General features: G+C 41.6%; 1 long non-coding RNA gene across 1 annotated transcript; it reads left to right on the top strand.

The window, feature by feature from the left end:
• The first annotated feature begins 9,498 nt into the window (after window positions 1–9,498).
• Window positions 9,499–10,201, top strand: LOC106606217 (uncharacterized). The gene is made up of 3 exons (XR_001329007.2): window positions 9,499–9,665; window positions 9,757–9,882; window positions 10,012–10,201. It is a non-coding gene; the product is annotated as an uncharacterized lncRNA (long non-coding RNA).
• Window positions 10,202–12,975: the final 2,774 nt, after the last annotated feature.

The following is a 12,975-nucleotide window of genomic DNA, read 5'->3' on the forward strand; positions in this document are numbered from 1 at the left end:
CTCCCTCCCTCCACATACACAAAACAGCTGTGGCAAGGCATTTGGCAGAACAAGCTTCTTCTGAATCCGTTTAACAATGATGTCAGTGCTGACTCCTGTGCTCAGGTGGACTGACCTCTCAATAATGCAGATACTTGAATAATGAAAACGGATTCACTCTACATCCCAACCAAACAAGTTGCAACAACAGATCAGAAAGAGTTTAATGAACAAGTAAAACGGTAATGGATGAGGTGGTGAGACCAATGATGTGAATAAACACTGGATGACTGACAGGGGGCGCTGGATTGAAGCCAATGCAGAGCCATTTTGGTACTCCCCCATTGTAATTAAGATGTTGGAAGATATGGAAATGCAAGTATATGAATCTATATAGTATATTCATCTATTTTACAGACACCTTAATCCATACTTATGAATTATATTATGTGAACTGAACATTAAAATAACATGAAAAAAAATAACCTGTTCCTTAAAGTATTTTTAAATATTACTATCGCCACATCAACAAATGTATTACTAAAATACACAGAATTTTGTCCTTGAAACATTTTATTGAAATGCTGTAGAATTCCATTCCTTCCGCTCCTTCTGGAGAGTACCAATGTGGCTTCAAAGCCTCTCATTTGTCAACAGCATCAGCAAACTAGGGTTTATATATACATCATTGGGTGAGACTAGCTTATTACATAATGACCAGTCTAGACTGCCTCAGCTTAACTGCTTACACACAGATTCAATGCATTAGGCATTACATGGTGACTGAGCCAGAGGCTACATCTGTATTACACTCTCCCTTCCCATCTGAAAACCTGCCTGCATAACTCCTGTTTAACAACAACTCTCATTTCTGGCACTTCCCCTCTCAGAAATCATGCTTAGCCGCGTTCCATTTCTGCAGCGAAGATTACAGCTGATAGAAAACATACGGCCGCTGCTGTTGGTGAAAATAAGCAGGCCTGGGCAGAGAGTGCAGGACGAGGGAAGGGAGGGAACTTGGCTCCGGGTCCATGGATGTGTCAGGCATTGGTTCGCTCCGCCACAGAGGGTCTAATGGGAGCATGACGCAGTAGGAACAGGTGATCAGTAGACCGAGCAGCAGTAGCTATAGAGAGGTGCATCGCTAGCCTCCCGCTGGGAAAGGAATTGAATTTTCCCCCCCTGTTTCTACCCATCCTCACTTATCTGACAAATTGAAAAGGGTGGCCACATATTTCAGATCTGTTAGACCAAAGAATTCCAATTTAATAACTTGTGGGACTTTAATGGGAGAAATACAACAGATCCAATACCAAAGGAGATGCTGAGTGTTCTAAGCTTCAAAAAAGAGAGGCAGTACTGTTTTGCACTACTGCTTTTGTATCACCCGCTGACGTTCACAGAGATGATGCTTTTTATCCACTGTTCCCAGGCTTGTTTGTATTATAAATAGGTGTAGATAGCACATCACAACATGGGGTGTTCTCTCCTGCTTATCTGAGTTTGCACAGAAAGCTGGCTGCCAGGTTGGGCCTGCCTGATGAAGGAGGTCACTGAGGTCCTGGTTAATAGAGGGGAGAGCATTGGAGCTGAATCTAGACACCCAAAGCTCAGCCTGAGTAGTTATCTAACTACTCAGACTGAGTATGAAAATGTTATGGATAGCATTTTCATAATAAAAGCAAAATCTGTTTTTTTCTCCTCAAAAAGTAGCATGTTATAAAACAAGTAGGCACAATCCTCTAATCACAAACATAAGAGGCACCACACAGAAAAAGTACTACAGTGTACTACAGTACAGTACTACAATAGAATTCTATAGTAAACTGTAGTATACTTTAGAATACTGTACTACACACTGTAATATCCCTCGATCATGTGTGTACTTACTATATAATTATAGCAGAAGCCCTAAACTATCCTACCTACCAACAGGTCACGGAACATCTGCTCCTTTAGTATTTTTCCTGTAAGTTTCCTGAATGAGAAAGCCTCCACGTTTATGTCAAACAAAATAATACAACAAAAATGCTATAGTAATTACTAGAATGATGTCATACTAAAGTATAGTACAATCTGCAAAAACACTATAGTAATTACTATAGTATATACTATAGTTTTCTTTTACGACAGTATTTATACTATAGTTAACTGTAAATACTACAGAATACTACAGTTAATACTACAGTAAAGTCAGCAAAAACACTACAATGAATGCTATAGTATTTATAGCATAGTATATTATAGTATTTGTTCATATGGGACCTTCCTCCCCAGAGCATAGGCTAGGCCTAACCGCTTTGAATAATATATTTTTTTTAACTCCTTGAAATGAACATTATAGTCTGCCCTGGCTTTGTGTTGGCCCCTCCAGCAAGAACTTTAATAAAAGTTAAACGGCTGCACCTGCAACTTTCAAGCACGCTATACCACCTACCAAAACAATCCACAACCACCCCTGCCCACCCTTTCTCTAAAAGAATGCATGGGAACACCCCATCAGTATGTTAAGTTATTCATCTCCAAATTTTACATAACAATCCATGGCCTAATTTGGCATGCAGGCCAGGACTCACATTTAATTTTCACAGCTAATCTCTGCTAGAGAAAGGGGGAGAGAGAGAGAGAGAGAGAGAGAGAGCTGAAGGGGCTGGTCAGAGATATCAAAGCATGCACTAATCTAATCACCCCCTCTCTCTCCATACTTCACAGAGCTTGTTTTATTTATTTATTTTTGTATTTTTTATGCGATGCATTATGTTACAGGTTGAGAGGAGTATTACGAAGATATGCATGTCTGCACGATTTCGTTCATTATGCTGCGTTCACATGGGATAAGCACTTAAGGCAAAGGAAAGAAAAAAACTGTCTGGTGTTTTACATTTTGGTGGGAGCATAGAATAACTCTCTCTCCTTCTCTAGCCTAAGTCTCTCTGTGTTTGTCTAAGTTCTGCAGATCTTGAGTTGTAGCAGATCAGCAATTCATAACCAGTCAGCCTAGCTACTGATGTAGGAATCTTAATTTGAGCCAGTTTGCTACATCAGAAAAATAATCCTGCAGCAACAGGAAGTGTGAATTATTATGTGGACTATAATTAATGGACATTTTTGTTGGGGTTGATACTTTTTTCATAAGGGAAAACCAAGTCTGAAATTTCAAAGTAGACATTTCAGAAGCCTTTTTAAACCTCAAAAACACTATAAGTTTCGAATTTCCTGCATCGCAGGAAAGTTCTCCTGCAACAGGGTGATCAAATTAAGATCCTACACCTGTATATCCCTCAGATCTCTCTCCAGACTGTTTATATATGTTCCCACCTATCATAGATGAAATGATAAAATCCTGTTATTTTCTCTCCCTCAGCAGAAAACACAGCGGAGTCTAGTCAGAGTGGGGGCTTAAAAAAGATTTACAATCATGTTATGTAAGAAAACACTGCCTGTGCTGAATAATATAGAAAATCCAATGATTGATTATAAATGTTCCACACTCACATCAATTTGGGTGCTGGGGAAGAGCATGATACTGGGGTGAATGTTCACACCCACATCACACATACAGCATCTCCCACAGTCCTACCCAGAATGCATGTCATTGAAGTGATATTCAATAACATACAACTTGGCAAAATACTGTTTTGAAAATGGATGAGACGACAGAAAAGCTGCATGTTACTGAACGTACTTTCTCAATGACAGAGCTCTGTTAAGAGAAAGTGAAGAGCAGCCTACAAGGGCAGATTATCCCCCAATAGGTGACATATAAAAGGGTCTATATTTCCCCCACCCACAGGACATCGTAGCCACACAAGTGTAGGCTATATTATCTCTATTCCTCCACTTTGCAACAAGACATGAGAATTTTAATATTTGTCAGTAAAATATATATATTTTTTAAATCCATAATTTTGTCAAGTGTCTAATTTTGTACCTTGCTCTAAACTTTATGTAGCCTAAACTATTCCACTGTGTAAAAACCGCTCAACTCAGCCTGGTCTCATAGACTAGAGGTAACATAATAAAAGTAAATTCGGGACACTCAAATTAGGAAAGGAAAGGGCGATACCTAGTCAGTTGCACAACTGAATGCATTCAACTGAATTGTGTCTTTCGCATTTAACCCAACCCCTCTGAATCATATGAGTATGATATGTTATGTTTGGTGTGGCTACATGACACAGAAGGTTACTGAAGACAAAAATTAAAGTAGAATGGTTTGTCGGGCGTATGACGCAAACGTCTAGTGTTTGAATCTCATCATGGACAACTTTTGCATATTTGCTAATTAGCAACTTTACAAATACTTACTACCTTTTAGCTACTTTGCAACGAATTAGCATGTTAGCTAACCCTTCCCTTAACCCTAACCTTTACCCTTTAACCTAACTCCTGGGGCCTCCTGAGTGGCACAGTGGTCTATGGCACTATAGAACCTGGTTTGAGTCCAGGCTCTGTCGCTGCCGGCCGCGACCGGGAGAACCATGGGGCAGCGCACAATTGACCCAGCATCATCCGGGTTAGGAGAGGGTTTGGCTGGCTCCTGGCTGGCTCCTTAACCCGGAAGCCAGCAGCACCAATGCTCCTGTCCCATGGCGCACTAACGACTCCTGTGGCGGGCCGGGCGCAATGCACGCTGACACGGTTGCCAGGTGTATGGTGTTTCCTCTGACACATTGGCGCGGCTGGATTCTGGGTTAACCTGTTAGGGCTAGGGGGCAGTATTGACACGGCCGGATAAAAAACGTACCCGATTTAATCTGGTTACTACTCCTGCCCAGTAACTAGAATATGCATATAATTATTGGCTTTGGATAGAAAACACCCTAAAGTTTCTAAAACTGTTTGAATGGTGTCTGTGAGTATAACAGAACTCATATGGCAGGCCAAAACCTGAGAAGATTCCATGCAGGAAGTGGCCTGTCTGACAAGTTGTGTTTAATCTTGGCTCTTTTTATTGAAGACTGAGGATCTTTGCTATAACGTGACACTTCCTACGGCTCCCATAGGCTCTCAGAGCCCGGGAAAAAGCTGAACGATATCGAGGCAGCCTCTGGCTGAAACACTTTATCGCGTTTGGCAAGTGGCCGATCAGAGTACTATGGGCTTAGGCGCGTGCCCGAGTCGACCCCATGCTTTATTTTCTTTTGTCTGTTTACCTAAACGCAGATTCCCGGTCGGAATATTATCGCTTTTTTATGAGAAAAATGGCATAAAAATTGATTTTAAACAGCGGTTGACATGCTTCGAAGTACGGTAATGGAATATTTAGAATTTTTTTGTCACGAATTGCGCCATGCTCGTCACCCTTATTTACCCTTTCGGATAGTGTCTTGAACGCACGAACAAAACGCCGCTATTTGGATATAGCGATGGATTATTTTTGACCAAACCAACATTTGTTATTGAAGTAGAAGTCCTGGGAGTGCATTCTGACGAAGACAGCAAAGGTAATAACATTTTTCTTATAGTAAATCTGACTTTGGTGAGTGCTAAACTTGCTGGGTGTCTAAATAGCTAGCCCTGTGATGCCGGGCTATCTACTGAGAATATTGCAAAATGTGGTTTCACCGAAAAGCTATTTTAAAATCGGACATATCGAGTGCATAGAGGAGTTCTGTATCTATAATTCTTAAAATAATTGTTATGCTTTTTGTGAACGTTTATCGTGAGTAATTTAGTAAATTCACCGGCAGTCTTCGGTGGGAATGCTAGTCACATACTAGTCACATGCTAATGTAAAAAGCTGGTTTTTGATATAAATATGAACTTGATTGAACAAAACATGCATGTATTGTATAACATAATGTCCTAGGGTTGTCATCTGATGAAGATCATCAAAGGTTAGTGCTACATTTAGCTGTGGTTTGGGTTTATGTGACATTATATGCTAGCTTGAAAAATGGGTGTCTGATTATTTCCGACTGGGTACTCTGCTGACATAATCTAATGTTTTGCTTTCGTTGTAAAGCCTTTTTGAAATCGGACAGTGTGGCTAGATTAACGAGAGTCTTGTCTTTAAAATGGTGTAAAATAGTCATATGTTTGAAAAATTGAAGTTTTTGTATTTTTGAGGAATTTGAATAACGCGCCACGGGATTACACTGGCTGTTGAGTAGGTGGGACGCAAGCGTCCCACCTAGCCCATAGAGGTTAAGCAGGCGTTGTGTCAAGAAGCAGTGCGGCTTGGCTGGGTTGTGTTTCAGAGGACACACGGCTCTCGACCTTCGCCTCTCCTGAGTCCGTACGGGAGTTGCAGCGATGGAACAGGACTGTAACTACCAATTGGATACCACGAAATTGGGGAGAAAAAAGGGGTAAAATAATAATAGAAAATTTTTTAACCTAAATCCTAACCTTAACACCTAGCTAACGTTAGCCACAACAAATTGTAATTTGTAACATATTATAAGCTTAGCAAATACTAATTGCAATTCGTAACATATCATTCAAATTGTAATTTGTAACATATCATATAAAATGGATAATGGACATCCAGAAATGAATGCATACCATATGAAACGTAACATATCATACTTTCCCGGATGTACAGTTATGTCTGCCCCTGAGTCCTGGTTGCTCAACTAAGCTATACTTTCTCAAGTAGGCTACAATGTTATGTAACACTTTGTAACACAGATTTACTACAATGTTCTGCATTATTGTGAATGTCAAATGACATTCATTAACTTTATCAACATTAGGATCAATGATGGAAGCACACACAAGTAAGTACCGTAAATTCCGGACTATAAGCCACAACTTTTTTCCCAGGCTTTGAACCTCGCGGCTTAAACAATGACGCGGCTAATATATGGATTTTTCCCGCTTTCTTTTTTTTTTTTTTAAACCACATTCTGTGACGTGCTCAGTTTTTTGGCGGTATGAAGCTTTCATTAGACCAATGAAATTGCCGAACGGGTTAAGGTCAAACAACTTTTTTGTTTACTGTTTAGATTAAATCGAGCGCTCTCAAACTTCCCATCATTCTGATTACGGTAGTCATTTTGTCACCCTCATCATGGCAAAGACACGGAGAAATGCATATGATGCAGCTTTCAAGTTGAAGGCGATTGTTCTGGCTGTTGGAAAAGGAAATAGAGCTGCTGCACGGGAGCTTGGTCTTAATGAGTCGATGATAAGACGTTGGAAACAGCAGCGTGAGGAATTGACTCAGTGCAAAAAGACAAATAAAGCTTACTGCTAATTTGTTATTTTTTTGTTACAAGTCGTGTTTCGTTAAAGCCTATTTATTTTTGTTACAAGCCGTGTTTCGTTAAAGCCTGTGTAAAGTTCATTTGTTTCAATGTAACGGTAGGCACCTGCGGCTTATAGACATGTGCGGCTTATTTATGTTCAAAATAATATTTATTTTTTAATTCAGTGGGTGCGGCTTATATTCAGGTGCGCTTAATAGTTCGGGAAATTACGGTAATAAAAATGTATACAGCTGGCACCCGAATTTCTGTTGTTGGAATGTTAAAGATAAAACAGAATAACATCTCTTGAGCATGCACCATATAGGCTAGCGTTGTTTTCTGTCTGCAGAAGCTAACGTTATACCAGCAAGTGATTGTGACAGACAGAGGCGGGTTGGCAAGACAAGATAAACTACACTCTAAAAATTAGAGCGTCATGCGCAGACCAGCTGGCTGGTGTGTTTACAGACATATTCAATCAATCCCTATCCCAGTCTGCTGTTCCCACATGCTTCAAGAGGGCCACCATTGTTCCTGTTCCCAAGAAAGCTAAGGTATCTGAGCTAAATGACTATCGCCCCGTAGCACTCACTTCCGTCATCATGAAGTGCTTTGAGAGACTAGTCAAGGATCATATCACCTCCACCCTACCTGACACCCTAGACCCACTCCAATTTGCTTACCGCCCCAATAGGTAAATAGACGACGCAATCTCAATCACACTGCCCTAACCCATCTGGTCAAGAGGAATACCTATGTAAGAATGCTGTTCATCGATTACAGCTCAGCATTTAACACCATAATACCCTCCAAACTCGTCATTAAGCTCAAGACCCTGGGTCTCTACCCCGCCCTGTGCAACTGGGTCTTGGACTTCCTGACGGGCCGCCCCCAGGTGGTGAGGGTATGAAACAACATCTCCACCCCGCTGATCCTCAACACTGGGGCCCCACAAGGGTGCGTTCTCAGCCCTCTCCTGTACTTCCTGTTCACCCACGATTGCGTGGCCATGCACGCCTCCATCTCAATCATCAAGTTAGCAGATGACACTACAGTGGTAGGCTTGATCATCAACAACGACGAGACGGCCTACAAGGAGGAGGTGAGGGCCCTCGGAGTGTGGTGTCAGGAAAATAACCTCACACTCAATGTCAACAAAACAAAGGAGATGATCGTGGACTTCAGGAAACAGCAGAGGGAGCAGCCCCCTATCCACATCGACGGGACAGTAGTGGAGAAGGTGGAAAGTTTTAAGTTCCTCGGCGTACACATCACGGACTAACTGAAATGGTCCACCCACACAGACAGCGTGGTGAAGAAGGCGCAGCAGCGTCTCTTCAACCTCAGGAGGCTGAAGAAATTCGGCTTGTCACCAAAAACACTCACAAACTTTTACAGATGCACAATCGAGAGTATCCTGTTGGGCTGTACCACCGCCTGGTATGGCAACTGCTCCGCCCACAACCGTAAGGCTCTCCAGAGGGTAGTGAGGTCTGCACAACGCATCACCGGGTGCAAACTACCTGCCCTCCAGGACACCTACACCACCCGATGTCACAGGAATGCCAAAAAGATCATCAAGGACAACAACCACCCGAGCCACTGCCTGTTCACCCCGCTATCATCCAGAAGGCGAGGTCAGTACAGGTGCATCAAAGCTGGGACAGAGAGATTGAAAAGCAGCTTCTATCTCAAGGCCATCAGACTGTTAAACAGCCATCACTAACATTGAGTGGCTGCTGCCAACATACTGACTCAAATCTCTAGCCACTTCAAAAATTAAAAATTGGATGTAATAAATGTAACACTAGTCACTTTAAACAATGGCACTTTATATAATGTTTACATACCCTACATTACTCATCTCATATGTATATACTGTACTCTATACCATCTACAGCATCTTGCCTATGGCGTTCGGCCATCGCTCATCCATATTATTTTAAAAACATATTCGTATTCATTCCTTTACACTTTTACACTTGTGTGTACAAGGTAGTTGTTGCGAAATTGTTAGATTACTTGTTAGATATTACTGCATGGACGGAACTAGCAGCACAAGCATTTCACTACACTCACATTAACATCTGCTAACCATGTGTATGTGACAAATACATTTTGATTTGATTTGATTAGTGGTTCAACAAGGGTTCTTCTAAGATCCTCAAAGTTCTTAGAAGAACCTTAAGGTTCTTGGCACTGAAAATGTCCCCAAAAATGTTGTCCAAGAACCCCATAGGAGGTGGGGCTCATTGAGGAACCTCCTTAGTTGGTGGGGGTTCTTGCAGGAACCTAACTGCCCAACTGAAACATTGGGATTTGAATTTGAAAGGACAGCAGGTGCGGGCACTTAACTGAAAAAATGTAAAGATTTACTTAATTTATTAAGACAAGATTTGTCCCTTGTACGCTCATCTATCTTTTCATATCCGTGCAAATCTTTGTAAAACAGAAAATGGACACAATTCAATGGATATCAACAACAAAGAGGTAAGAATATGTAGGCTATAAGAATATGTTGAAGGCTAGCTGTATTTGGTGCCGATGACTGAACTGCTCACTTTTGTGTCTGTGTCTGCAGGTATACGGACGAGGAGGCATACAAAGGTATGTCAATTGGTATTGGTATGTTTTGCAGATCACATGTACCATCCTCCTCCCTTACCTCTTCAATGAAAATCCCATAGTCCTCTACATTATGGACAAGGTATGTGTATGAAAACCATTATCAAAATAGTTTTTTTCATTCACATTTACCACAAAAACCAAGGTATGAATACTGTTGTGTGCATGTTTTGTTAATAATCTGTATAACACATTTTGGGGGGATTCACAGGAAACCTGTTCAATTACTATGCACTCTAAAATAATTCTGGCTATGGATACGGAGAACATCAACACATTAACATCAACACGCCAGAGGATACACCTATTGGACTTGGGGCTCTGCTGGGAGTGTACCTCATTTTAGCATTTTTTTTATTCTGCTTTGCCACTAAAATCATAATAAACACTAACAACTCAAATATCGTGTTATTGTTGTTATTGTTATGCGTATTGTTATTATTAATAATATTACGGGAGGGAGGTAGATCAAAAATTAACCACAAAAGGTTATTCAAAAGGTTATTTGAGGATCCATTAAAAGGGGTTCTTTGAAATAACTTATAGGGGTTCCCCCACAGTTTCAATTTGTAGAACCCCTAAAGGATACTCGTGGAATATTTTGTTTTTAGAGTGTATGTATTTCCATGCATCTTGATTATTATGTGTTCATAACAGCAAGTAGCATATTGAATTGATTTTAGCTATAGCTATCTAAGTTAAAATAAATCAACATTGCTTGCAAGAAATCTAAAAGGTCCGGAATGTGTCCGTGAATCACTCCTGTCCTGTTCAACTGGTAAACACCGTTAGAGATGATCCGTATCAAGGCTAGCACATCGTGCACGTACATTGACTACTTGGTAGTAGCAAGCAATGTAGCTACAAGATACAGTGTGTGGCTATGGCTAGGTGCGTGCATTCCAATTTAAAAAAGTGAGCCAGTTAGATAACAGAGTCGAAATCCAATGTGCTGTGGATACGGTGCAGAGCATCCTCTCTTGCAAGGCATACCTCCCTATGCGGTGAACGTCACTCTCAATTTATCACAGGACTAGCGTGCACTTACTTACACGCAATTGCAGACTGTTTATGTCCATGTTAAATAGTGCGCTAAATATGTATTTTAATGTAAATCCTTCCAGTTTATAATTTGGGCTATTTATCAAGTTTGTAGGTAGCCGACTTACCTTTTCAGTCCCGATGCTGTCTTGTGCCTTGTCCGTACTACTATTCTGCATGCAGCACAAATGAGGGTGTCACTATGTATGGTAATGAGGAAACCTTCAAAATAAAAGCTCACATTTCAAAACCGCAACGTTAATAACGCATACAAAAATATATTAAATTGTAATCAAAGGCCATTTTATAGTGATCATAAGCAAATGCATAAATGATCAGAGACCGTCTGCGCTCTTGCAAGAAGGAATTTAAGTTAAAAAAAGGGCCAAATGTAAGACCACTATTGAAAAATACAATGTTCAGGCAGTTTTTTTTTTTTATTAGCCCTGTATACGTATCAATGCACATAAATATAAGCTATACATATCAATATACACATTCATATTCAAATGTTCCCAATATTGGGCTGTAGAGAAAAATATATAATTTGTGCCAATGTGAAAGTGGGGTTGGGAGTACTCAGTAGGGTCTGTAGAATATATATATGGTGTTATTTTATGGGGGACCTAATAATATGTGGTGTTGCTAGGCTTTTAATCAACCTGTTCCATTGCCGTCAATGCAATACACTGTATATTAATTACATATTGGCTTATAGAGATTTTTTTTTTCATGCCATAAGAAGTGGGGTTGGGAGTACTCTTACACCTTGCTTGTTCGCTAGCCAACGACGGTTAACACAATCGCATCAAACAGTCCACCCAGAATAACAGAAATGTTGCTGTATTTGCTTTGGTTTAAGCTGTTTTCTAGTACCATTTACTTGGATACATCCATAACAAAGAGCAATAATGCGTGATTTTGCATCATTGGCATAGAACATTTGCTCTCGTGTCACTGTTAACAAGGTTTATACAAATCTCTGTTGTAGAAAACAAAATGTGAGCCAAAAGCAAGGGGAGATAATGTCTAGATGCTTTTTTACAGTGGAGATCAATTTTATAAATTGCCCAGCTGGACCTGATGGGACGGTGGATTGCACAGTGAGATGGAACTGTAAGTAGGCATTTCAACATCATAGCTTAAACCGGTGGTAATTTGTGAAGGATGACTTTATTCTATCCCAGGTATTCCTTAAAGAGGTGGGGTTTCAGGTGTCTCCGGAAGGTGGTGATTGACTCCGCTGTCCTGGCATTGTGAGGGAGCTTGTTCCACCATTGGGGTGCCAGAGCAGCGAACAGTTTTGACTGGGCTGAGCGGGAACTGTGCTTCCGCAGAGGTAGGGGGGCCAGCAGGCCAGAGGTGGATGAACGCAGTGCCCTTCTTTGGGTGTAGGGACTGATCAGAGCCTGAAGGTATGGAGGTGCCGTTCCCCTCACAGCTCCGTTGGCAAGCACCATGGTCTTGTAGCAGATGAGAGCTTCAACTGGAAGCCAGTGGAGTGTGCGGAGGAGCGGGGGTGACGTGAGAGAGCTTGGGAAGGTTGAACACCAGACGGGCTGCGGCGTTCTGGATGAGTTGTAGGGGTTTAATGGCACAGGCAGGGAGCCCAGCCAACAGTGAGTTGCAGTAATCCAGACGAGAGATGACAAGTGCCTGGAATTAGGACCTGCGCCGCTTCCTGTGTAAGGCAGGGTCGTACTCTGTGAATGTTGTAGAGCATGAACCTACAGGATCGGGTCACCGCCTTGATGTTAGTGGAGAACGACAGGGTGTTGTTAAGGGTCACGCCAATGCTCTTAGCACTCTGGGAGGAGGACACAATGGAGTTGTCAACCGTGATGGCGAGATCATGGAACGGGCAGTCCTTCCCCGGGAGGAAGAGCAGCTCCGTCTTGCCGAGGTTCAGCTTGAGGTGGTGATCTGTCATCCACACTGATATGTCTGCCAGACATGCAGAGATGCGATTCGCCACCTGGTTATCAGAAGGGCGAAAGGAGAAGATTAATTGTGTGTCGTCTGCGTAGCAATGATAGGAGAGACCATGTGAGGATATGACAGAGCCAAGTGACTTGGTGTATAGCGAGAATAGGAGAGGGCCTAGAACTGAGCCCTGGGGGGACACCAGTGGTGA

Source organism: Salmo salar, chromosome ssa01 (genome assembly GCF_905237065.1).
Source record: "Salmo salar chromosome ssa01, Ssal_v3.1, whole genome shotgun sequence".
Lineage (NCBI taxonomy): Eukaryota > Metazoa > Chordata > Actinopteri > Salmoniformes > Salmonidae > Salmo > Salmo salar.